The 24,221-nt window shown below is 40.2% G+C and overlaps 1 long non-coding RNA gene across 2 annotated transcripts in view; it reads right to left on the bottom strand.

Moving 5' to 3' along the window:
- LOC135968248 (uncharacterized) overlaps positions 1-20,082 on the bottom strand; it is a 36,207-nt gene extending 16,125 nt beyond the window's left edge. The window contains exons 1-3 of one of the 2 annotated variants that reach the window (XR_010582873.2): positions 19,807-20,082; positions 18,875-19,050; positions 16,859-17,144 (exon numbers count right to left, since the gene is read on the bottom strand). This is a non-coding gene — a long non-coding RNA (uncharacterized lncRNA). Of the gene's footprint in view, positions 1-16,858; positions 17,145-18,874; positions 19,051-19,806 lie in introns of those variants that run through there. The other variant, XR_012427150.1, reaches the window with a different exon arrangement.
- Between the last annotated feature and the right edge of the window lie 4,139 nt (positions 20,083-24,221).

The following is a 24,221-nucleotide window of genomic DNA, read 5'->3' as shown; positions in this document are numbered from 1 at the left end:
ATGGGTCAGAATTTCCACTGTATGTAATACCACATTATATTATCCAATCATTTGTTGATGGTGGAAGGCCATGTTGATGGTGGAAGGCTCAAAGCATTAGTGTATTGGATGGCAGGTGGACCCAACCACCTGTCATGTCCCTCCTGATGGATAAGAGCCACAAAGTTTTCTCTCCCACAGATTTGTGGTGACCACTTACTAAGGGAGAGAAAACTCTGGACAATTAGAGGAAGCCCTAAAACTTTGGGTATGAGATTATTTTTCCTTCTCCAAGTACTACAGTGGAAGCTAGAAGTGGAAATAATTTAGTGAAAGCTGTGAGGATGAGTTATCTACTTTATGCTTCATAAATAATGAAAAAATGGACTCTATGTTTCCAAACATTATTTATATCAGTTCTTCATTGGATAGGTGACTTCAGGCTAAATGCTAAAACCAAAAAACAAAACCTGAAATTAAAAAACTGTGGTCAGGAGCAATTGTGAAATCACTTCTCTAGGGAGCTCCTTGAGCTCTCTAGATTTCAACTCGATTTCTGGTACAAGGGTCCCCGAACTGCCAGTGGGCTCAGGACCCCTTGGGGTGCTGGGCTGGCTGGCTGCTGTCGGTTACTCTGAGAGAGCACTAAATTCATTCAGATGGAGCACCTTCTCCTTCCACTTTTCTCATCCTGTCTTGTTTTGTTTGTTGCCTTTTTTACCCATTAATAGTTTTTCACCTGATAATATACCTAGGGATAATGTTCATTTTAAAGGGGACTTACATAAGGTCTTTTTGTTTTCTGTTTGGAATTTGAATCTTTCTATGTAGTTTCTTCCTTCTTGGGTGTGTTTGACACAGTTCTTGGCACTAAGGGTGCTCCATAAGACGATGAAGTCATCTTGACCACTCTCCTGGTGGCCTTCCTGGGGCCTCTGTCTTCCTCTCTGTCAGCCACCAAGGGTATGCAGAATGCATGAAGGTTGACCCTGCTTGTCTCTCAAGGAAGTCTTTCCCCAGGGATCTCCCTCCCTGAAGGCAGGACAACCTGGGTGCGAGTCTGTCTGCTTCCCTGCTTTGCACCAATGTGTTGTGGGGAAGAGCATAATTTGACTGTTAACAGAAAAGCTGTGTAAAAAAAGGGAAAAACTGATAAATTACAGAGGGCGTGTTTGGAACTTGAGATGCAGGGTCCATTTCTCTGAGAACATGGTGAGACCGTGTGTCCACTCCCACAACCAGCAAGGGTAGGATTTGAAGGAGAGGAGGAGTCCTGGGTTAGAGCTCCATATGTGCTCTCCCACAGAAACATGTTGGGGTCTAGGGTTCTATTAGTACCGTACTGCACTCCAGTTTCATGGGCTTCAACAGGCTTCTGTGGGCTGCCTGGGGGACCTAACTACCACGCACAACATGGTTTCTATGGGAAAATGCATTTTGAGTACTAGAAAACTGACATACACTCAAACTTTTGGAACAGAGCCTGCTCTTAAGTTGGAGACTGCTTGAATACCACATTCACAGTTAAATTATATACATAGGCCTATTTTTAAGACATATGCCTATTTCTAAGACATTCAGCTTACGTAACAATGGGAATTGGAAGAAAGAATTGATAGAAGTAGAATCATGTGCTCTATGGGGAAAAGGGGGAAGATGTGAACATTTGCTGTACAGAATACATTCATTTTTATTTGGAAGGAGAGTAGAAGACACAGAGAGAATGCCTAAAATATTCTCTAGATTTGTGTGGTCCACCCCATGGGACCTTTCTTTAAGCCACTTCATATGCATATAGTTTATAATTTTGAGACAAATAGTTGAATTCTACAGTAACAGACAGTATTGCATTAAATTAAGAGGTCGGAGTATGACCAAGGTCTGCATTTTATAGGATGTGCCCAGGCCATGTAGCACCTCTGGTCCCCATATCCCCTCAATCTGTGGGCTTCCAGGATGATACATGAACTCCCTGCTGTCAGATTTCCTTGCCCCAAATGGACTTAGCCTGCAGGACCCAGCAATGGTTTTGCTCCGGGCCATGTCTTAAAGCCAGTTTTCTAGAATTCTCAGTTACTTAAGGCCAACACCCATAGCCATTGGCCAGCAACTCAGTAATGAGTTCTGAGACTAAAAATGAACCAACCTAGATTTACTTCATTTTGCTTTACTTCAAATAACTCATTTCAACTCAGTAATTTATGGAATTACATTAATTAATTTTTATTTAACTACTTTAAATCAACCTGACAACTCAAGTCAGCTCAGGTGAGAATTGAATTCAAAACCCCAAACACTGATTAAACAAACCTAGTTGGCTATTACTATGTTCTTAATTACGAAAAGTAATGAAGATGGTTCAACTGGCCTTTGGGTTGGCAGAGAGCTGTGGGATGAATATTCTCCTCCTCTCCAACTGTGTGTATTTTATTCATAGACTACCCTGGTATTCTAGATAAAAATAACTAATGTAAATGCTGTTGTTTTTCAATTGTGAATTTAGGAAACAGAATTTTAGTTCTGATTCATCCCTCATGTTTGGAATAGAGTAGCTTGTGTCTCATGATACTAGGAAAGATATGGAGGAAAAGAGGACAAGACCAGTAACTGAATTCCTGAATGAAGCTGACCCTTCCTCATGGTGGGCTCACCACGGAATCTACACCCTGGCCTCCATTCCCCATGTCGCAGTGAGCAGGTGGCTTCCACATCCAGGAAGAGGAGACTCATGCAGAGTGTGTAGATTCTCTATGCGTGACATTTTCATTAGCACATGCCTATTTCCCGTGGAAATAGCTACCCACTCTAGAGGAATAGATCTGTCTGCTGATAGTAGGGGTAGTGAGGCTAGGAGGGCGTTAGGTAAAGATGTTTCATGGGGATGAAGGAGCCCCAGTAGAATGGCAAGAACTCTGGTCTGAGTTAGGAGACCTCAATTCTGTTTCCAGCTCTGTCACAAACCATCTGGGTGACCTTGTACAGATCACTTGCCTTGTGATCTGGCAATTGGGCTAGTTGGTTGCAAATACATCTTTTAACCCTACAATCTGAGCCTGTCGTGGTATATATGGGGCAGAGATAAGCTGACTGTGTCCCTGGCTCCAGCTCCTGCTAGCTCCAGCAATGGACACCTGAAGCTGGTGCAGCCTTCAGCCTACAGCACTTTGGTTTCTGCATCAACCCTGACCCAGCAGGTGAGCCTTTAGGCACCTCAGCCCCATGAACCAGTAGAGACTGAAATAGATAGTATGGTTGTGATGCTAGATGCCACTATTATAATTTCTCCTTCAATACCAGCAGCCCTATCTCTGCCATCAGTACCAAAATAATAGTGTATGTGCCAGGCTCTGTGCTTTTCATTCACTATTTTATTTAGTCTCCCTAACAGTTCTGTGGGAAGGTCTCTCCCATATTTTTCAAATGAGGAACAGACTGGATGTACAAGCCATGTTGACCTGATTCCAAAACTCATTCCCTTAATCCCGTAAGTCCAATTGATGCAATCATGACTGGTTTTCTGTTGTTCTTTTCTACTTTGCCATCCAGTTCTTTGGAAGGGACAGACTGCTGGCTTGAAGTCCAGGCCCCTGGGTTTGACCTTGACTCTTTGGCAAGTTTCTGTGTAGACTCTGTGGGCCTGGATTCTTTTCTTTGCCTCCCAAACTTGTGGTCTGTGTGTGGCTCTTAATGAACCAAACACCCACATCATGATGCTGTCCCCCAACCGAATTTGGCAACACTTCCCATCTAGCTCACCCTGCTGTCACTCCTCATCCTCCAAGCTGTAATTCTAGGGATCTAAGGGCCTGGTGGAGCCAGGGCTGACTTCATCACCACCCTTTAGGGCCCTTGGTCACTGATTTGAGGTCGGCCCTATAGTTTTCACAATTTCCCTAGCCCTCCTCTGGGCTTCTGTCCTCCTCCACCTCCCCTAGTCCTGTGCACTCAGCACGATTTCCACCTGAGTTCAGCTGACTTGCCACATATGGGGCCTGTGGGAAAGAATGGAGTGGGACATGGAGATCCAGCCCTGGACTGGAAGGTGACCCCAGGGGTCCAGCCAGCAGGAGGTGCTGTAGGGGTTGCCCAGCAGTGCTCCATAAATATACCTTTTGTTTTATTCATGTGTTCCTTTCCACCCTCCCTTATTTATTTGCTTGTGGAGAGCTCTTGAGCACAGAGCCACAGGGGAGAGAGGCCTTTTCACTGAGTTGGCCCAGTCTTGTTCTGTCTCTGCTCTTTGCAGGATTTGGTTGTTTTCCATCTTAATTATGCTCCTTGCATCAGTGGCTGGCAGGCATACAACCTTTAGAGGAGTTTATCTTAAAAACCCACTCTCTCCTGAGAGAAGCAGTTCTATGGGGAACTGTGAGACTTCCAGGGATGGTTGTACGTATGTGTGTGTAGGCAGTAGGGAGGTGACAGTTGCTTTCTCGCTTACCATTTACCTTAGGGAGGTCAGAGCTTGCTAACATGGGATGGGGCTACTTTTGTGTCCCCTAGTTTTAAACCTCATTAAACACACAGAGTCATCACTATGGACTCAATTGGGGACAGTGATGATATTGTGAAGGGGAGCCAGGGCTTGACAGTGGGTTAAATGAGTGACAGCACCATGAGTTTAGGTCACAATTATCTAACTTAATGACTAATTGTAACATATTTCTTTGGGTTAAGACTCTGTATTTCTGACTAAATGCAAATATTTTCTGGCAGAAATGACTGTTTTTGATTATCAGTCATTTACATTTTAGTATAAATTACCTTTTAGAAGACTCAGTTACCAAGTGCATAGGTCTCCCCATATCTGGAAGAACTATTTAATTGGCCCAATTAGATGGTTTTCTTATTGAGCCTTTAATTTACTTATTTGGAATTTTTTTGGTACAACTATGTACTGCCCTATATAGGAAGCCCAAGAGAAGGAGAAGAATTGGTCCCTTGAGGACCTAGGCTTCTCCATAGGAAACAATACAGCAGGCCAGAGATAAATTATAATTGGGAGCTAGACCATGTGCTACAGAAGTAGCTGCACAATGATGTTGAATGAAGCAGGTACAGATGGGGCTGAGGTTAGCTCTGTGGAGGACCCAATATCTGCCCTGGATTTTCACTCTTGAAATTGCCCAGACGAGGTTGATATGATTAAATATCAGAATGAGTAGTACAGAATAAATATTGCAAAAGGAGAAAATGGGTGCACTGCAGGAACTGGGGAAAACAAAAGGCTTGTGTGAAATAGAGGGAAACCGGTGGATTCTGTGATAGTGATGCAAAGAGAAAGTTCTCGCTTTTCTTCCCCTACCTAGCTGTCTGACTTTATTCTTTACTAGCAATGTCCATTGCTCATTTGAATATTCTAGCTCCAGCCCAATTTCCCCACTAACTTTTCGGGGAGGCATAATGCTCTGCCTACACATAGCAGGTGCTTAATAGATGTATTGAATAAATTAACAAATGAATCATAAATAATATTGAACACATCTGCTAGGCTGAGCTACTTAAGGATCTTGACTTTGATTCTGCTGGACTAAAGTTGCTTTATCCCAAATCTGAAGCTGGAAAGGAAAGGATATCCTAATAACAAATGCTATATTTCGATCACTGGTCAATCTTCCCATTCTCTGCCTATCTCTTGTGAGCGTTCACACGGCCTCATTCAAACTCAGCTGCAGCAATGATTCTTCTGTTTCCATGACTAGATGCTGTGAGACAACCAAACCAAAATGATGCCACCCTTGCCCTCTAAGAACATAAAATTAGCAGTTAATTTTATATTATGAAAAGTGAGGAATTTCCTCAGGAAAAGAGGAATTTAGATCTAGCCTATAATAAAATTAGTCACCCAACAGGCATTAAACTAAACTCTGATTTCTTTACAAATGTCAATGCTGGGGCTCCTCATTAGATTACATTCTCTGGGGGGTGACCAGCTGAGAAAGAGGACTAGATATTCCTGACATGCTCTTAACACTCTCTGTGGCCATGGGCTCCTCCATCTGCCAAAGATCAGGCAGAGAAAGTACTGTTCACTATAACACAGATACCATGATCTCTGTGTTAGGGATGCAATGGGCCCAAACTTATGATCTCCCAAAGCCCTGGCAGGCAGACTGAATGTGCAGTCCACAGCTTATAAAAGGCCCGACCAGTGGGTCCATAGTCTCCAGAGGTCATTTTCTCATTTTGGAGATCCCCCTGGGGTCCAGCCATATCCTGGATCAGGAGTATTGTTTCACAGCTCAGTTCCCAGCCATGTAAGAGGAATCTGGGACTGGGACCAACACTATGATTCTTTTCTAATCTGTTCTTCTCTCCACTCTCTTTCCTGTCTCCACCCAACCAGGAAAGCAGAATATTTAAACCTCTGCCAAACTCCCAAGAAGCTGACTTTTCAATGTGCAATGTCATTCCTCAGGTTGTTTCCCGCCCATCAAATGCCAGTGGCCTAGACTGACTGTTGCCAGCATTCCTGGAGAGCCCAGGAAGTACACTATGGTGATGAAAATGACTGTGGCAATCCAGCAGTCTGCTCTAACTGGATGATTGTAAGAGGGTAAAGAAGATAGTGCTGAACTTTGTGATGGTTTTATATTCCAGTAAACGCCCAGTAAGACAACATTGGAGACAGCAGGGCCCATATGGGTATTGGAGAAACAATGGACAAAGTCAGACCCAGCCCAGTGGACGACGGCAGGATCTCACTAGTGTTGGTCTCACAAGTGTTGAGTAGAAGATACCCAGAGAGTGAGACAACTTCCAGGACTAGAACTGTGTGTGGAGTCCAAACCAGGAGAGTTGGGGAAAGAGGGCAGTTGGACATCATCTTCGTGGATGGAATCTTGCCAGGTGAGCCTTTCCAGTCTTGCTATGGTGCTGATAAAATGTGAGAATAACATAGATTTCGTCTTAAGTTCCATTTGTTGGGGTACAGTAGCTCTCTTTTGAGCTAGACTCCAGCTTTCTCTTATCTCAGGGTTTGCACCTAAGGTTTGGGGCCAGGGCTAGTTCTGCTCGACCACCACTCTTCCCTTGTGTACACCATACCTGACTGCTTCCTGTCTAGGATTAGGCCCAGCACAGCTCTGTGCATTCGCTGTCCACCCAGCTGCCCCACCTGCTTCTCTTACAGTGAGCCCCACCCACCTGCTGCAATTGCCTCTATGTGATTCTCCCCGACGCCCCCACAATGCAGGACAGCATCTCAGGGAGCTTAGATTAGTTGCCGATTGTTCTGTGGGTGACTCTGATTTCCTCATTATGCCGGTATTTGGCTCCTTTTGTATTTTTTCAGATGGAGATCACAGGGCTGGGCCATGGTAGGTTCTCTGTCTTCTCCTTCCCATCATACTCATCCCTCACCTCCCCCAAATTTCTCATGACAGTTGAGGGGGATGGGGGAATGGGGATAATGTACTTTTTCTATCTTACAGTAGAGCTAAGAAGCACCCCATCCTAGGAGGGACTGAGCTGACTTCATTTCTCTTTATCTTCCTCTTTCCTTCATCAAATAACTAATGAATGCTTCAGTAGCTCTATTGGATCTCGGGACAATCTAGTAAACAGACAAGATACTTTCTTGGAGCATGGAAGGGAGTGTATTAAAACTGACAAACCAATACATAAAATAATCACAAATTGTTAAAAGAAATATGAAGGAAACAAACAGTGCTAATAAAGAACTGGGAAGTGTTGGAGAACACAGTTTAGAATGAATGGTCAAGAAAACCAAGACTTGAAGAATGAGATGGAGCTAACCAGGTTCAGAACATAGCAGAGAGCAATGCACAGCATGTGCAAAGGTCCTGAGTCAGAAAAGTGTTGGCTTATTGAAGAAAGTAAAGGGATCTGCATGGTTGGAGAATGGGCAAGGTGGAAAGAAACAAGTTACAGTAGAGGGGCTTATAGTGGGAACTGTATTAGTTAGCTTTTGCTAGAAAAGAAACAACCCCAAAACTTAGTGCTTAAAACATAGTGATTTATATCTCATGATTCTGTGGGTTTCTTCTGGTCTGGGCTTGCTTGGATAGGGCTGGAGGATCTATAATGACCTCACATGTCTAGGGCTTCAGCTAAAATGGCAAGTGTGGTGGGAATGGCTAGGCCTCTCTTGGGGTCTCTCATCATTCTATAGAAAGCTCAGGCTTGTTTAGATGTCAGTTGGAGGATTCCCAGCAGCAAGAGAAGGCAAACTCCATTGAGTAAGAGCGTTTCAAGCCTGTTTGTGTTACATTGGCTGATGTTCTATTGGCCAAAACAAGTCATGTGGCCAAGTCCTGAAGTGAAGTCCAGATAAATCTACCTCTTTATGGCAGCATCTAAGAATATTAATGCCCCGTTTTTCAATATAATCTCAGGAATGAAAACAGAAGCTCTGTTTATTAATTGGGTACTCACTCCAAGCTGGGGCTTCATTCAATTTCCTTCCTTCCTTCCTTCCTTCCTTCCTTCCTTCCTTCCTTCCTTCCTTCCTTCCTTCCTTCCTTCTTTCCTTCCTTCCTGCCTTCCTCCTCCTTCTAAAAATTATCTATTATGTGTCAGGCATTGTCTCAGACCTCCTGCTGAGTAACACTCAGACCTTGCTCTCAGGTAGTTCACGTTATAGCGGGGGAGATACAAACAGAGCCATTTGCAGTTCTGGGTGGCCAACAGCCAATGTGTTTGCAAGATGTAATGATGGAGACAGAAGAGGGTGACTGACTCAAAAGGCAGTCAGAGAAAAAATGTCCTGGAGGAAGTGATGCTTCAGCTGAATCCTGAAGAATAAGATGGTGAGGAAGGGGCATTCTAGGAGCAGAAGGTGAGCAAGGGAGCCACCTGAGGCCAGCAACAATTGGATGTCAGGCTCGAAATGTGGGATTGGAGCTTTGTCAACCTCTCTTGCTACAAGCCACAGTTGACTCTGAGCCAGTTGTGGGGTCAGGGCTGGGCTTAAACACATAGTGGCAGTGGCAATCAGAATCCAGGGACCCCAACAATAGGGATGAGGAGAGATGGGACTGGGTCTAGCAGTGGCTGCAGACAGTCCCAATGTCTGTGTTGCACCCTACACCCAGGCTCTCTGCAGCTTGTGCCATGACTCTCCCTTCAGACTGGGAACTCCTGAGTCATATAGTCAATGCTGGCCAATGGCCTTAGCAAAGCCCCAGGATCTCTTTACTGGAAATGGTTTCACAATTTTTCCATACAGATGGTGTCCTGAAGGGACAACCAAGTGTGAGTGTATCATTCACTGCATTTTTCATATGTAGGGGGTGGGGGTAGGGAGAGAGAGAAAAAATATCAGGAAATGTGTATATTTATCCTAGCCTGGTCTTAAGAAAACACAGCCACCAATCCATCAAAAATGAATTTGAGTTTGGATAACATTAGTGTTTAAGGCAATGAAGGCAATGCTCTTCTCTTGTATTGATTCTCTGTGGGTTGAAATGGAAACAATTTTAGAAATGTAGTCTTAGGTTTCCTTAATCTGCGTGGCTCAGGGAGGAAAAGGCTGTTGTCACTCGTGCTAATAACCACAAGAAACACAGTTCTAAAGTGCTTAGCTGGAAAATGAATTTCAGAAACCAGCCCTGGTCATGACTCCAGGGAATTTGTTTCCTAAAAATTCAGCTCTTTTCTTTCCTTCAAGACAGTTGCCTTAGAAGGTATAGCCATTTGGGAAGGAGAAACTAACATGCAGAGTTGAAGATTCCCAGGAAGGGAAGAGTCAGCATGAGGTAGGGTCTTAATTGCTCAGTGATGGGGTGAGAGGAGGGGATTGCTTGTGCAACTGACTTTGGAAGCCCAAAGGAGACCTCAGCCTCCCACCATTCAAAATAAATATCTGCTTGAAGTTTTATTATGATGTATTTTAGGTCAAGATATTGGGGTTACCTCTTTAAATGTGTATGAAGTTTGGCTGTCTTAGCATGAACTAGGCATCATTAACATTAATTGCCTCTCAGGTCCCAGAGGTGGAGGATCAGTTGGGTAGAGAGCAGGCGAGGGAGAAAAATTTGTATCATGGGGCACTGCAAGTGGAAGAGAGACAAGGGTAGAGCCAGGGAGAGACAGAGAGAACTCATGGGGTGTCTGGGTTTGGTGTCTAAAAGGCAGAGGTGAGGATGGCTACCCCAAAAGGGAGCACTGGCCCTGCTGAAGAAAGACATGTCTGTTTGTAATTTGGGCTGAGCTTCCTAAGGACTCAGCATTTGAGGCACATTTGTCCCTTTTCATCAAAGAGAGAAAGGCAACGAGGTCACAATCGCTTTTGCATTTAGAGAACTTGAACAATGAGATAGTATCTGATTGAGAATGGAAGTCAACCACTTTCTTTCTCAGCCTGCTATGTGGTCTTTTTGCTTCTGGCAATTAATAAAGCCCTTGTGGGTATTTGCATAAATATGGGCTGTATTTGCGTAAAGTGTGGGCACAGTTTGCAGTGTCCCCTAGAGCAGCAATATGTCCTGTGGTCTATTCCCTCTTTGTCACCTGAGGTTTGTCACTTTGCACCTCTTTTCCTTCACATCCACCCACTTGTCCTGAACTAGATGTGGGAGACCGGAGCGTGGGAGGAGGTTGAAGGGTGAGGATGGGTGGCCCTGTCTTCTACCAAGATGGGTCCATGTCCTGCCTTCCTCAGAGAGGCCTTCCTCTTCCTCTTTCCAGGCTCTATCAGTCCTTGCATATAGCCATGCATCCCTAAGTAACACCTTCCTTTTCGCCGTAAGTAATTTGCTTCTGACATCTCCTTCAGCAGCCTGCATTGGGCATAGCCTGTGTGCATGACTCAGCTCTACAGGATGTATCAAAGAGATGTGTACCTAGGGCTGTGCAGAGGCCTGGCCTCCCTCAACCTTTGCCAGGAGGCCAGAACTCTAAGGAATGGGCCTGTCTTGTACATTGTTCAGACTCTTTAAGGTGAAAGTACAGATGCTCAGTTGACACCAAGAGTTTGGGTTTATACCAAGTGAGGCCACAACAGGCACAGGCTGGACCTCCTAGGAACAGGAAATCAGGAGGACAGGGCTATGCCAGGGCTGTGATGGAGTTGGGGCTTGGGAGGCTTTCGGAATCCAGCCCAACTCTAGTGCCCAGAATATCTTGGTGCCGTCTTAGAAGCAGAAGCTCGCAGTCTCCTATTCTTTCCATTAATGACAAGCTGCCTCCTCTGCTATTCTTCCCTGACTTAAGAATTTCTGTTTACTTGTAGCTTCTGTTCATTTGGGCAAATCTAAGACTAAAGGCCTTTGCAGACTGGCTACTTTTGGCATGATTTCTGTGGTCCCATTATCAACTGGTTCACTTTCTCCCCATTAAAAAATTTCCAACAAAGAAAATAAAATGTTTCCAGCTGGGCACCATTGTTTCTATTTGGTCACAATGTGAATGCCCGTTTCTTCAAAGTTTGGTGACTAAGATAGAGGCTGGTTTTCTTAGTTAAGTGCCACTTTGGATCTGATGTGGCAGAGGGTCGGGGGACCTGTGTGGGAAGATCCCTTGGAAGGGGTGGTGGGCATGGCAGGCATCCCAAACCTTAGCCTGATCCATATGCCTGGCTGGCTAAAGTGAAAGCAACTTCTGTAGTAGTCAGAGTCAGTGATCATCTGCTTACTGTGCTGAGGAGACTTAGATGGTTCCCTGTAACTAATGCCACAGTCTTCTTCTGGCTTGTCCATCTGTCCTACTCGCTGAGAGATTCTGATATCTAGAGCAATACTCAGTACGTCCTCAATATCCAATAATGATTTGTGGAATAAGTAAGTGCATGCTGCCTAAATTAGCATGAAAACATCTCCTTTTTATTCACCTAGATTATAAGCATATTTAGCATAGGAACCCTATGTGAAAAAATCTACAATACTTAAGGACCAGGCACATAGTTGGAGGTTATTAAATGCTTACTGATTTACTGCTTGGTAAATAAACAGAAAAGCATAAAAAGGATATTAGAGGGTATGGCCTACCAGCCCTCCCAACTGGAGACTTTTGGAGGACTTTGGGCCAGCTTGTCTGGTATTAATGGTATATATTTATAATTAGGCCGTTGAGTGAGGAAACTGGGCATATGTGATAAGAAACTGGATAAAGTATTATTCTAGGAGCTTCATGAGCAGAGCATGGACTCACTTCACTATAAGGAAAAAAGAATGATCTTCTTAAACCTCATTAACTCAAACTCTACTAATTTAGAGTTAGCAATCACTCAGACCCACAGAGCTGAATTTTACTGTTGTACTTTGAAAAGTGTATCTGTAAAGTCAGTGAGCAATGTCAGAAGGGAAATAGGGGTGAGGGATTCAGCTAGTTATTGATAACCAATCATAGGTCCACTACAAGTCCTCAGGAAACCCTCCCTGATCTGCTTGTTATCCTTGTTGAGACCCAGAGTGCCTTTTGTGCATGTGGTCCTCCATCATAACCCTTAGCACAATGCATTGTAAATATCCTACAACAGATGGGAATCCCTTGAAAATGATGTCCCTAGTCCATTTTCTCTGTATTCCCAGCTCAAAACCTGCATAAATAAATGTTTGTCCAATGAATAAATAAAGCAAAGCTTCCACAGAAACAGTCTTTACATAAAAATGATTACTACATTTATTACAAAGACATATTATCCTAGCAATAAGGTTTTATAGATTTTAGCCAAGTCTTGAACAAATTGTTCTCCCAGACCTAGTATTACCACTGTAGAGTAAAGGCTGAAAAGGCAACTTCATAAGAAGATTAAAGACAATTGCTTTAGAGTAATTTATTGGTAATTAGGCATTTATTCACTCATTCATTCATTTATTTACTCATTCCCTCACTCTGGGATCACAGGTTATAAAGAACAAAATGAATGAGTAAATAAATGAATGAATGATTGAATGAATGCTATACTGCCTATCTCACTGTGATTCAGGTTCTTCTACTCATATTGTGACCAGGTTGCCTCCTGGTGGGACTGGGTGCAGAGATGGAAGCTGTGACAGGATTTGGTGAGCTGCACAGGCCTGGCTACAGCTGGAGCCCAGCTAGGTGGAAGGACAGCTCTGAATGAGCAAACCTAAGATCAGGGGGAGGGGAAAGCTCAGCTTTGCAGGAGAAACTTTTATGGTGAGCACTGAAGAGCACTCACTGATGGTGCCCTGGCAAGTGGTCATCCTCAGAAAAGTCCTAGAAGGGGCACAGAGTATCTCAAAAAGAGGAGGATATCAAGTGTTGGCAACTTGGATCTGTCCGGTAAGTAGCATCCCAGGAACATTGTTAGGTCCTGTGGTCCTTGCCTTATACACACAGAGATGCTGCAGTTAAAGGGAAGGTGAAAAGGAGCAATTTGGAGCCCCAGTCTTAGAGGGTTTAGAAAACAGAGCATGTCTTTAGGTACAAAGAAAAGGATGGATGAGTTTCTAAGAATCGAGGTGGGTATTACTTGGTCACAGGAATGAGACAGTAGCCCAGTTACTAGTTCTGAGACATGAAGCCACAGCCAGATGAGGGCAGAGACAACTTGAAAGTGGATCCTCTGAGTATCAATCAAAGTCTTTCAATTCCCTTTGCTAGTAATATGTCTTTAGAGAAAGGGTGGGTATGGGTGTGAGTGTGGGCAGAGGTCTCTCTGGAGTCAGAAGACAGTATAGGATTCCTGGGTGTCAGATGTGGGACACTGCCAAAATAAGTGGACTAGATAATTTGAGACCAACTCTTCTGCTGAGGATTAGAGAAGATGAAAACAACAACAATAGCAACAACAAGTTGCCGAAGGCATTGGAAATCTAACAAGGTAGTAAAGCATTTCTCAGAAGATCGAAATATAGAGATGTAAATACTAGCAAATCACCCTTAACTTGGATTGGAACTCTGAAAGGCTATACCCTAGTAATACAGGTTAATCAGAAGTAAACACACCCTCTCAAGACTCTATCCTAGCTTGAATCACTAGGTGGGGCAGAAATTTCCAATACTGAAAGTGAATTAAGGTAATCCAAGGTTGTTGTTGTCCTCAGAAGTATGACAAAAGTAAGTGGAAATAACCTCTGGCAGAAGATAATTCCATTCTATGTTTCAAATTAGTTCTATAGTTTTTTTTTCAAATATATTGTTTGGCACACAATCAAAGATAACCAGACATACAAGGAAAAAAACCCAAATGAACAAGAACTTGCCTAAAGGAAGACCCACAGAGTCTCCAGGTATTGGAAATATTAGGCATTTTAAAATAACACTATAAATCAAATATATATTATATTGTTACTAAAATAACATATACTATTTTCAAGCAATTAAAAACAAGATGGAAGTTTCAGCAGAGACCAAGAAACCATAAAATTGATATATCAAATTTCAAAAACTAGTTCCATGAAAAGCATATGAATAAAAACACATGGAATGGTTTATTTAAAGATTAGACATAGCTGAAAAGGGAGTTAGTTAACTGAAATATAGGTCAGAAGAAAATATCTCAAATGAAGCCAAATCATATGAAAGGTGGGGGAAAAAAAACAGCAAAGAGGGTAAAATCAGAGAAAACAGTGATAAGTTCTATCATACGTTTAATTCAAGTCCCAGAAAAGGAAGAGAGAGAATGGAGTAGAAGAACTATTGAAGAAATAATATCTGAGACGTTTCTAACAATGTTAAAATATTAAGCCAAGACTTAAAACTGCTATGAAACATAAGCAAAAATTAAAACCCCACCTAGTCCATCATTTTAAAATTGCATAAAATCAAAGACAAAAGAAACCTGTAAAAGCAGTCATGAATGAAAGATAGGTTGCTTTTAAAGTGCAACAATTAGACTGATGAGTAACCCTTTTCAGTAGAAAAAAATGCTGAAAGACAATACAATGATATTTTTAATGTGTTGAAAAAATAACTGCCAATCTAGAATTTTATCTCCCGAAAAAATATCATTTAGAAATGAAGGTAAAATAAAGACATTTTTGGACAAACAAAAGGAAATTTGTCATCAGCAATCTTATACTAAATAAAAAGGTAAAGGCATTCTTCAGGCAGAAGAAAAATGGGCTCACATGAGAAAAATGAGGATGTAGGAAGGATTAAATAATAAAAAAATAAGAAATATACAATTAAACCTAAATGACTATTGATTTTATAAAGCAATGATGATATTGCCTTCTGGGGTTTAAAATTAAAATAGAAGTAAAATAAATAAAAAACTGGTATATATATTAGGAGAGGAATAAACAAAATTATAATTCTCTGATGTCTTTTTCTTTTCCAGAAGAAGCTTCCAATTAACATTAGACTTTGATAAGCTAAAGATGTACATTTAGTTTTTAGTTTAACCACTAAGAGAATAGAAAAATAAATGTCTAATTAGCCAACGAATACATAACCATACCCTAAAAAGAAAGTTAAAAAAGTCAAACCATGAGAGAAATGAAAGAGAGAAAATAAAACATAGAATAAGAGAGACAAAGCATAAACACATAGTAAAGTGGTGGATTTAAACACACATATATCAATAATTGCATTAAATGTAAATGGACTAAATATTCCAAATGAAAGACAAAGATTGTCAGACAGGGTTAAAAAACTCAATTGTATTTGTTTTTTGAGATGTACAACTAAAACATAATGATATCAAAAAGTTAAAAGGATGGAAATATATATTATATTAAGATTAGAAAAAGTAGGCTTCAAGGTAAAATATTATTAGAGATGGTAAGAATTTCCTAGTGATAAAAGATTCAACTAACTAGGAAAAAAAATAACGATACTACCTTTAAATACAGCTAAAATATGACCTTAAACTAGAGTAAAAATGGACAAATCTAAAAGGAGAAATGAGCATACCCTCATAATATGTATTTTAGCTTACCTCTCTCATTAACTGAGAGAACAAACAGAAAAGAAAATGAGTGGGGATATTAAAGATTTTTTAAAAAATTAATGTTTACATAAAAATATATAAACGTGTGTGTGTGTATGTGTATGGCACACTGCAGCTAACTATAGAATGTACATTCTTTTCAAGCACACAAAAGCATTGATAAAATTTGACTACATTTTGAGTCATCAAGCAAGTCACGTTTCAAAGCATTGAAATCATATAGACTATGTTCTCTGATAAAAACACAAATGATCCAGACAAATAAAATGATAACTAGAAAAATCCTTGTTTGTTTGGACATTAAGAAATGTGCTTTTAAACCAAATACCACATGTTCTCACTTATAAGTGGGAGCTAAATGATGAGAACATGTGGACACATAGACGGGAACAACACACACTGGGGCCTATTGCGGGTGGGGTGTTACAGGAGGGAAAGGATCAGGAAAAATAACTAATGAGTAAGTACTAGGTTTAATACCTGGGTGATGAACTAATCTGTAGAACAAACGCCCATGACACAAGTCTACCTATGTAACAAACCTGCAAGTGTGTCTCTAAACTTAAAGGTTAAAAAAAGAAAGAAAGAAATGTACTTCTATTTAACCCACTCTTCAAGGAAGAAGTCACAAAGCACAATAGCAAATATTTGAAACTGGAGTATAATAAATATAAAATACATCAACAGTTGTAGAGTATGACAAAATAAGTATTTACTGGGGAAATCTTATGCCCATGAATGTGCATATTAGGAAAAAAGAAAGGCTGAAAATAATATAAGCATCCATTTTAAAAGTTAGAAACACAATTTCAAGATGAACACAAAGAATGTAAAAGGAATAAAATAACAAAGATAAAACAGAAAACATAAAACTAAAAATAATCACACAAAATAGGGGATCATTGGAAATTAAAAAATCAGTCTTTGAAAGGTTATAACTGATAAAATCCTGATGGGATTGATCATGAAAAAAGAGAAAGATCACAAATAACAAAAAAGGGACTATTATCATGGATCTAATTAACATAAAAAAGAGAAAAGGGAGTATATTATAAATTTGAAAGTTTATTTGAAATGACAAATATTTAGAAAAAGGCATCTACTAAATATAAAAAGAAATTGAAAATTTGAATTGCTAATAAATATATTAGTTAATAAATTTAATTTGTAATTTCCCCAAAAGGAAAACTTCTGAAGCATTATTTCACTAGCAAATTTTACCAAATATGTATAATAAGAAAGAAATAGTAGTGATTTTAACCAAACTCTTCTTAGAGGGACAAAAAAAAGAGAAATATTTTCTAACTTGTTTATGAGGCCATCATAAACGTGACACTAATACCTGTAAAAAAAAGAAAGAAATATTACAAGTCAGCGCCTCTCCTAAACATTTGGACAAAAATCATAAATAAGATAATAGCAAACCAAAATCCAACAATATTTAGAAAAAATAATTTGTCATCTCTCGTGTGAATTTATTCTGTGAATACAGAATTGATTCAATATCTGAAAATAAATTAATACATTTCACCACATTAGTAGAATACACTAGAAAAAAATTATTTTTATAGGTACAGGAAAAATGTCTGATAAAATGTATTATAAAAAGTCTTTAGCAAACTAGGAATAAGTATAAACTTCCTTGTAATAAAGGGTAATCTTTCTGATAAAGAATATGTACAAGAACCACATCTTTAATAATTCTTTTGTAGAAATGTTGACAGATTTTGTTTTTGAGATTATGACTAAGACCATGGTACTCACTATTATCATTTCTATTGAACATTATATTGCATGTCCTAGGCAATGCATCAAGAAAAGTTGAAAAATAAATATTATGTGAATTGGAAAGCAAGAGATAAAATTGTAAGTATTTATATATTGGTTATATTATTTTATATGTAAAAATATCTCAACAAATCTACAGATAAGTTACTAACATTTACAAGTGAGTTCAGCACTTTTTTAAATAAATGGTATTAAAAAACCAATTGATTTTTAAATACCAGGTATAAATAATTACAAAATAAAATTTAAAATATAGCACTTACTGTAGTATCAAAATATAAAATAAAATCCTAAGAATAAATCTAAAAACAGATATGTAAGATGTAAATTATGCTAAGAATAGACAAGACACCCTTGAAGAAGATTTCGTCCATTGAATATTAAGATTTATTTTAAGGCTATAAAAATTAAGATAGTGTAGTATTATAGTAATAATAGGCTAATAGATGCAGACCCATGCATGTATTATTAGATTTATGACAAGTACGGCACCTACTGCAGTGGGCAAAGGGTGGTGTTTTGAATAAGTGCTTTGGGAACAAAATAGATCTCCATATAATTAAAAAAATTTTCACCCCTACTTAACACTATTCCAAAAAACCATATAGATTATGTATATAATTGTAAAATATAAATTTACAACTTATAAATTGTAAAAATTGTGTATAAAATTAATATATTAAATATTAATAGTATATAATTGTAAAGGGCAAAACAGTAAATCTTATGAAAGACAAGATAGAGAGTATCTTCATAATTGCAGAGGAAGGGAAGATTTTTAAACAGGAAACAACACCAATCATAAAGAAAAATGTTGTCAATTTATCTATATTCAACTGTAGAATTTTTATCATCAAAATAAATCCTCAAGAGAGTGAAGATGCAACCCTGGGAGGGACACATATATATAATACATATAAGTAACAAAAAAATCTTGTTTCCTGAATAAAATACTCCTATAGATCAGTAAAAGAAGATAGTGCAATAGAAAAATGGGCAAGAGACTTAAACAGGCTTCCACACAAAAACAATGTGTTCACATGGCAATGTGTCCACCTTCATTAGTAATCAGAAATAATGAGAAATGTGAACATTAAAACCACAGTGAGATAACCCTACATAACAATAGGATAGGTAATTTTAAAAACCTGTTAACGACAAGTTTTCATAAGGCTGCAGAGCAATCAGAGTTTTTATACACCACCGGTGAGACTATAAACTGACACAACAATGCTGGAAAATTACACTTCCTAAAGCTGAAGATATACATGCCCTATGACTTACCAATTTTACTCCCAAGTATACAGTCAGCACAAATTCATGCTCACATATGCCAAGAGATGATTTGCAATAGCGCAAGCTGGTAACAACTCGAATATCCATTATTGATAGAATGGATATATCAAATGTGGTCTCTTCAGATGCAGACATACTACACAGCGATGCAAATGAGCAAATTACTGCAACATGCAAAACATAGATGAATTTTACAAACCAAACGTTAAGCCAGTAAATCCAAACACAGAAGAATACCTGTGTGACTCCTTGAATATAAGGAACAGGCAAAATTAAACTATAGTGTTTAGGAATACAAATTAATTGATAAGATTTATAAAGAAAACCAAACCAAACAGGAATGCTTAGACATGTTTTTACATTGACCTGGATAGTAGTTACAAGAGTGCTCATTTTGTACCTACTTATTAAAGTAGACATTTATATTTTAGGTTATTTTCTGTACATGTGATATAATTTTGCAATACAAAAGAGGTGGGTCAGAATTGAGAGATAAACACCACTTGTCTTCTATCTCCTTTTTCTCTTCTTCCCGCTTGTCCCCATCTCCTCTTCCCTTTTTTTTTTCCCCTGACCATCTAGGTCTACACATTTTAGAACTATTTTATGTAAAAGCAAAATATATATTCCCCCCCCCATTTTTTTCCTGTTTTTACTGTTTTCTTCTCCAAAGCAAAGTATTTTGGAAGACGTGTTAAAAAGAAAGAACAGACTGAAATCATTAGTCACCTCAGGTTTTGTCTGCAGTTATGTTACCCATTTCATTAGTGTCTGCAACTGTGGGGGCGGGAGGAGCAATACTCCGGGGATCTGGAGCTCTGATGGCAGTAAATAAACTCTGGTTGAGATTTTTTAACTTCCCCTTATTCACAGTGATATAAATAATTTGAATTCTTCTTGGATTAAGGAATATTACCTACCTGCTTGTAGACATGGACAGATCTGGTGGATGTTGCCTGGCACCTCTGCAAGGATAAATTCATTGACAGTCTTTTCCCTGCGTACTCTCTGAGCCCAGGGAGAGGTGAAGTAGGGAATTTCCTCTGTGATAGGAAAAAGAGAAGAAAGCAGGGAAAGTGGAGAATTGTCAGAACTGGTTTGTTGCATGTCTGACTTAGTGGAGAGAAGAATTTAGGTGGAAATGTCCTGGATTAGTCTAAGGAAGGTTCTACAAAGCTGCAGGGTGTCTGTGAGCCAAAGTCCATCAACAAGAGAGTCCTTTGTTTCCCAGGAGCAGGTCTTCCTTAGAATCCCTGCCACATTTAGTCACATGAAGAGCAGCCTTGGGGAGCTGTCAACTCAGTGTGAATGCTGAGATGAATTTCAAGTCTTAGGAGTTGGGGCACTTGTTCTTCAAGTCGCCTGCTTGGGTCCCTTCCAAGTGTACTTTGCTTTTTTTTCCCTGTTTTAAAGTCTTTTAAAATAAACGTCCACTCCTGCTCTGAAACATGTCTTGGTCTCTGTTTTCTGCCTTATGCCCCTCAGTAAAATAAAAACATTAATTAATAAAATAAATAAATAAATAAATAAAACGTTAGGAGTTGGAGCCCTCAGTCATTTATGCTCCCTGTGAGTCTCTTTTCTTGGTGTGGAAATATTTTTTTTCCTTCCTTCTTTTATTTTCTTTCTTTTCGTTTCTTTTCTTTTCTCTCTTTTCTTTTCTTTTCTTTCTCTCTTTCTCTTTTTTTTTTTTTTTTTTTTTTCAGGGTCTCACACTGTCTCCCCCATCTGGAGTGCTGTGTGATCTAGGCTCACTGAAACCTCTGCCTCCAGGATTCAAGTGATTCCCGTGCCTCAGCCTGCCTAGTAGCTGGGTTTACAGGCACCCGCCACCATGCCTGGCAAATTTTTGTATTTTTAGTAGAGACAGGGTTTCACCATGTTGGCCAGACTGGTCTCAGACTCCTGACCTCCAGTGATCTACCTGCCTTGGCATCCAAAGTGCTGGGATTACAGGTGTGAGACACCGCGCCTAGCCTGGAAGTATTTTTTCATGGCTGTAGTAGCAAGGAAAGAAAGGAGAAGTGGGATTCTCAGGATAGTTCCTAATGCCTCCTCCAGGTGGGAACTTGGAATGTTGACTGACTTCTTCCTGTGCCTTTGAAAAATCACTTAGGGGCAATGATAATAACCCAGTCATTAAAGTTGAAACCCAATGACCTCAGCTGCCCCTATCCTTCCAGCCTCCAGGAGGCTGTCCTAAGGTTCCTGATTTTGGGGCATCCCAAGCCAAGCTGGGAGCCAAGCTCTGGGTGAAGGAGAAGAGGCTCTCAAAGGCATCGTGGGGGGCCTGCTCTGAGTACTATTTCTTTCTGACATGTGCCTGCACATGCACCATGGCAAGGTGAGAATAACCCCAGAATCCTGCCATGGGGATTCTGACTACACCAGGCTCTGTTCTGGAAGAGGAGGAAGAGCAAGTTCAGGTTCTGAATGTTAGTTCTGGTATCTTTTTCTTAGCTCCCTAAAATAGCCCCAGTGGACACGACTGATTCTCCATTTGGATTTCAAGTACTTCCCCATACCGGTTTCCCTTTGTCTTCAACTGGTCAACTTCTGATGCCTGAGAGTAGGGCCCATGCATTTATCTTCTCATTTCTCCCCACAGGGCTGCCCCCAGAGCCTTCCCCTTCTCCTTCTCTCAACTCAGTCCTCCCTGTCTCCAGGGATTTCTCAAATACTTTCCCAGGAAGCATCTGTGGGCTAATTCAACACAAGCTCATCTTCCCCACTTCTGAAGTATGGCGTTGGCATTGTGAACTGATCACACAGAAGCCTGCATTGTTAACTAATTTGTTCCCTGTGTATCTTGTCCTTTCTTTGCTTGGGAGCTCTCCTAGGAGTTTGCTCTTTCTTTGGTCTCTGCCGGATCATCCAGCGCAAGGTCGGGCACCTTTTATTTATAAGAAACTTCAATGCACAATCAACAGTACCCTAGGTCATCAAGATCAAAACTGATGATCACCTTTGGAGCCTGACTGGGAGAACTACATTGCTTCTGGCAGCAAGAGAAACCTCTGGAAGAGAAGCTAGTTTTAGGGGAAGATGGTAACAGTTTCCACACAGGAGCTTGAGAACTATGTAGAACATGCAGACGGAGAGTTCTACACCAAGATGGGAACAGGGCCTGCTGATGCAGGACTCAGCATAGGGTGGAGATTTTCACTCCTATCAACACATATTTACTAGACATAGCTTTGGACTACTCTCAAAACAGTTGGTACCATGTATCAGGCATAAAAACTCTCCTCAGAGAGCAGCTAATCTCTGCAGAAGGTGAGACATAGATATGCTAAATAATAACCTAAGATTCTTTAAGTAAAAGTACAAGAAAACAGAAGTGATGTGACTCCCAGTGCGTAATTAGTTGACATGTGAGAGTTACAGTCATTAAGTCCTATTTATTCCAAAGAAGGAGAAAACATTTTAGGCTGGGGAAATCCAAGGTCCAAACTTGTCCTGAATCTTTAGGAATGGGAGAAAGGACGAGAAAATTCCAGATGGGTATAATTCATTAGCAAAATGGAGAGGTGGGGGTGTGCAAGTCAACTTTGGATATATTCAGAAATGTCACAGAGATTCCGGTCATCTGCAGTATCAGACCATAGTTATCTACCTATCGAATTTTAACAAACTGTTTAAAAAACTAGTGTGGTGTTAAGGCACAGGTGCCTGGGTTATAAGCCTTTAGTCTGTCTCTACATCTGCTCCACCACTTACTAATGACCTTGAATAAGACACTTAATATTCCCAAGTCTCTATTTCCTGTCTGTATGACCAATACCCTGTCTGTGTTAAAGGGCTTTTGTGGAGATCCAGAGAAAACATCTGTGAAAGTCCCCAAAACACGACAGTTAGTGGATGTTGGTTATTATGATTTCCAACCTTCTTTGATACACATAGTGCCTTCTCTATTCTCTGAAGGCCTAAAGCCCCTATGCTTGTATCATACTTTTTTTTACCTACCTGTACCATCTGTTATTACCTCTTAATTGCTTCATGAGTCTGTAGGAGCTTCTTAATTATGTCATAAACCCACTGTGGGCAAGGGCCTTGTTTTAGACAGTCACTGTTGGTACATGCTAGGTGGTCAAAAACTTGTTTCAATGATTGATTTCTACATTCATGAGGACCAAAATAATCCCAAAGAGTTCCCAGAGGAAACAGATCTTGGGATTGACATTGATGGATGGATAAGCAATGACAGGTAATGTTCAAAGGACAGAATGCCTGGTGAGGGCAATGATGTGAGATTGTGGCAGTTTTTTTATTTTTACTTTTTACTTTTCTGAATGCCTAATTCCCCCAGAACATTCTACCAGGTTTTGAAGTCATTTATCACCCTGATACTTTGTGAGAAAATCAAATGAAACAAAAACCAAAGGAGAAAATATCCATCCAACAGCTGGACAGCTCAGTTATTTTTAGGGATAGGAAGAGAAGTCAGTGTTTGGGACTCAGCAAAACATCCCACTCTGTTTGGAGTTGACCAGCCCTAGGAAATGCATGGGTCTAAGCATTTTCTCAGCTGCAACTCTCCAGCACATGTGTATTTGAAGGGAAACTTAATCCATCTTTTTCTGATTCACTTATATTGAAGTCATCAAAAAAGCTGTTGACATGTCCATTGCATGGCCCTATTCTCTGTGAGTTTTCAGGAAAATACCAACATAATCTTGAGATCTTTTTGGTATCCCAGGGTTCTTGGGTTTTGTCTTCACTGGGAACACAGGGAGAGTGGAGAATGCTTTGAACTAAAGTCATTCCAAACTTGCAAAGCTATGCTCTTCCCTCCAGGAGTCTCAGTGGCTCCTAGAGTCTGACAATCTTGGAAAAAGAACAAAGTTAAAAGCATCTTTGAGATCTTAGATCTCCTGTCCTTGCTCCTAGCAGAGCCTGAGGGATGGCCCAGGAGAGGGAGAAAGTGTTTCAGAGGCAATTTGACCAGGAGACTAAGTTCAGGACAAAGAGAGTTTCGATTCCAGACAGTGTGACCTTGAGCAAAAGCAGTTGTGTTTTTTTTATTCTTCAATTCCCCAAAATGTGGTAGGAGAATGATATTGCAATTCTTGATCCATCTCCTAGATATGGCTTGTGTGGTTAATGTGTGGTTTGTGACTTTAAGAAACAAAAATATCACAGTAAGAAATTATTGTTTTCCAGATACACAGATGGCAGTCCTGATCCTTTTGGTGATGTGTCTTCTGGGTATCCCATCTCTAGCACTGGGTGTGGACAATACTGAATTGAGCCTACTTTTTAGGCTTAGTGAGAGGTCCAGCTTGGGTGTGTAGCCCAAGTCCTGAGTGATGCTAACTGATCCATAAAGGGAATG

The sequence above is a fragment of the Macaca fascicularis genome, chromosome 18, assembly GCF_037993035.2.
Source record: "Macaca fascicularis isolate 582-1 chromosome 18, T2T-MFA8v1.1".
NCBI classification, from domain to species: domain Eukaryota; kingdom Metazoa; phylum Chordata; class Mammalia; order Primates; family Cercopithecidae; genus Macaca; species Macaca fascicularis.
This window is presented reverse-complemented; position numbering and strand designations above follow the sequence as displayed.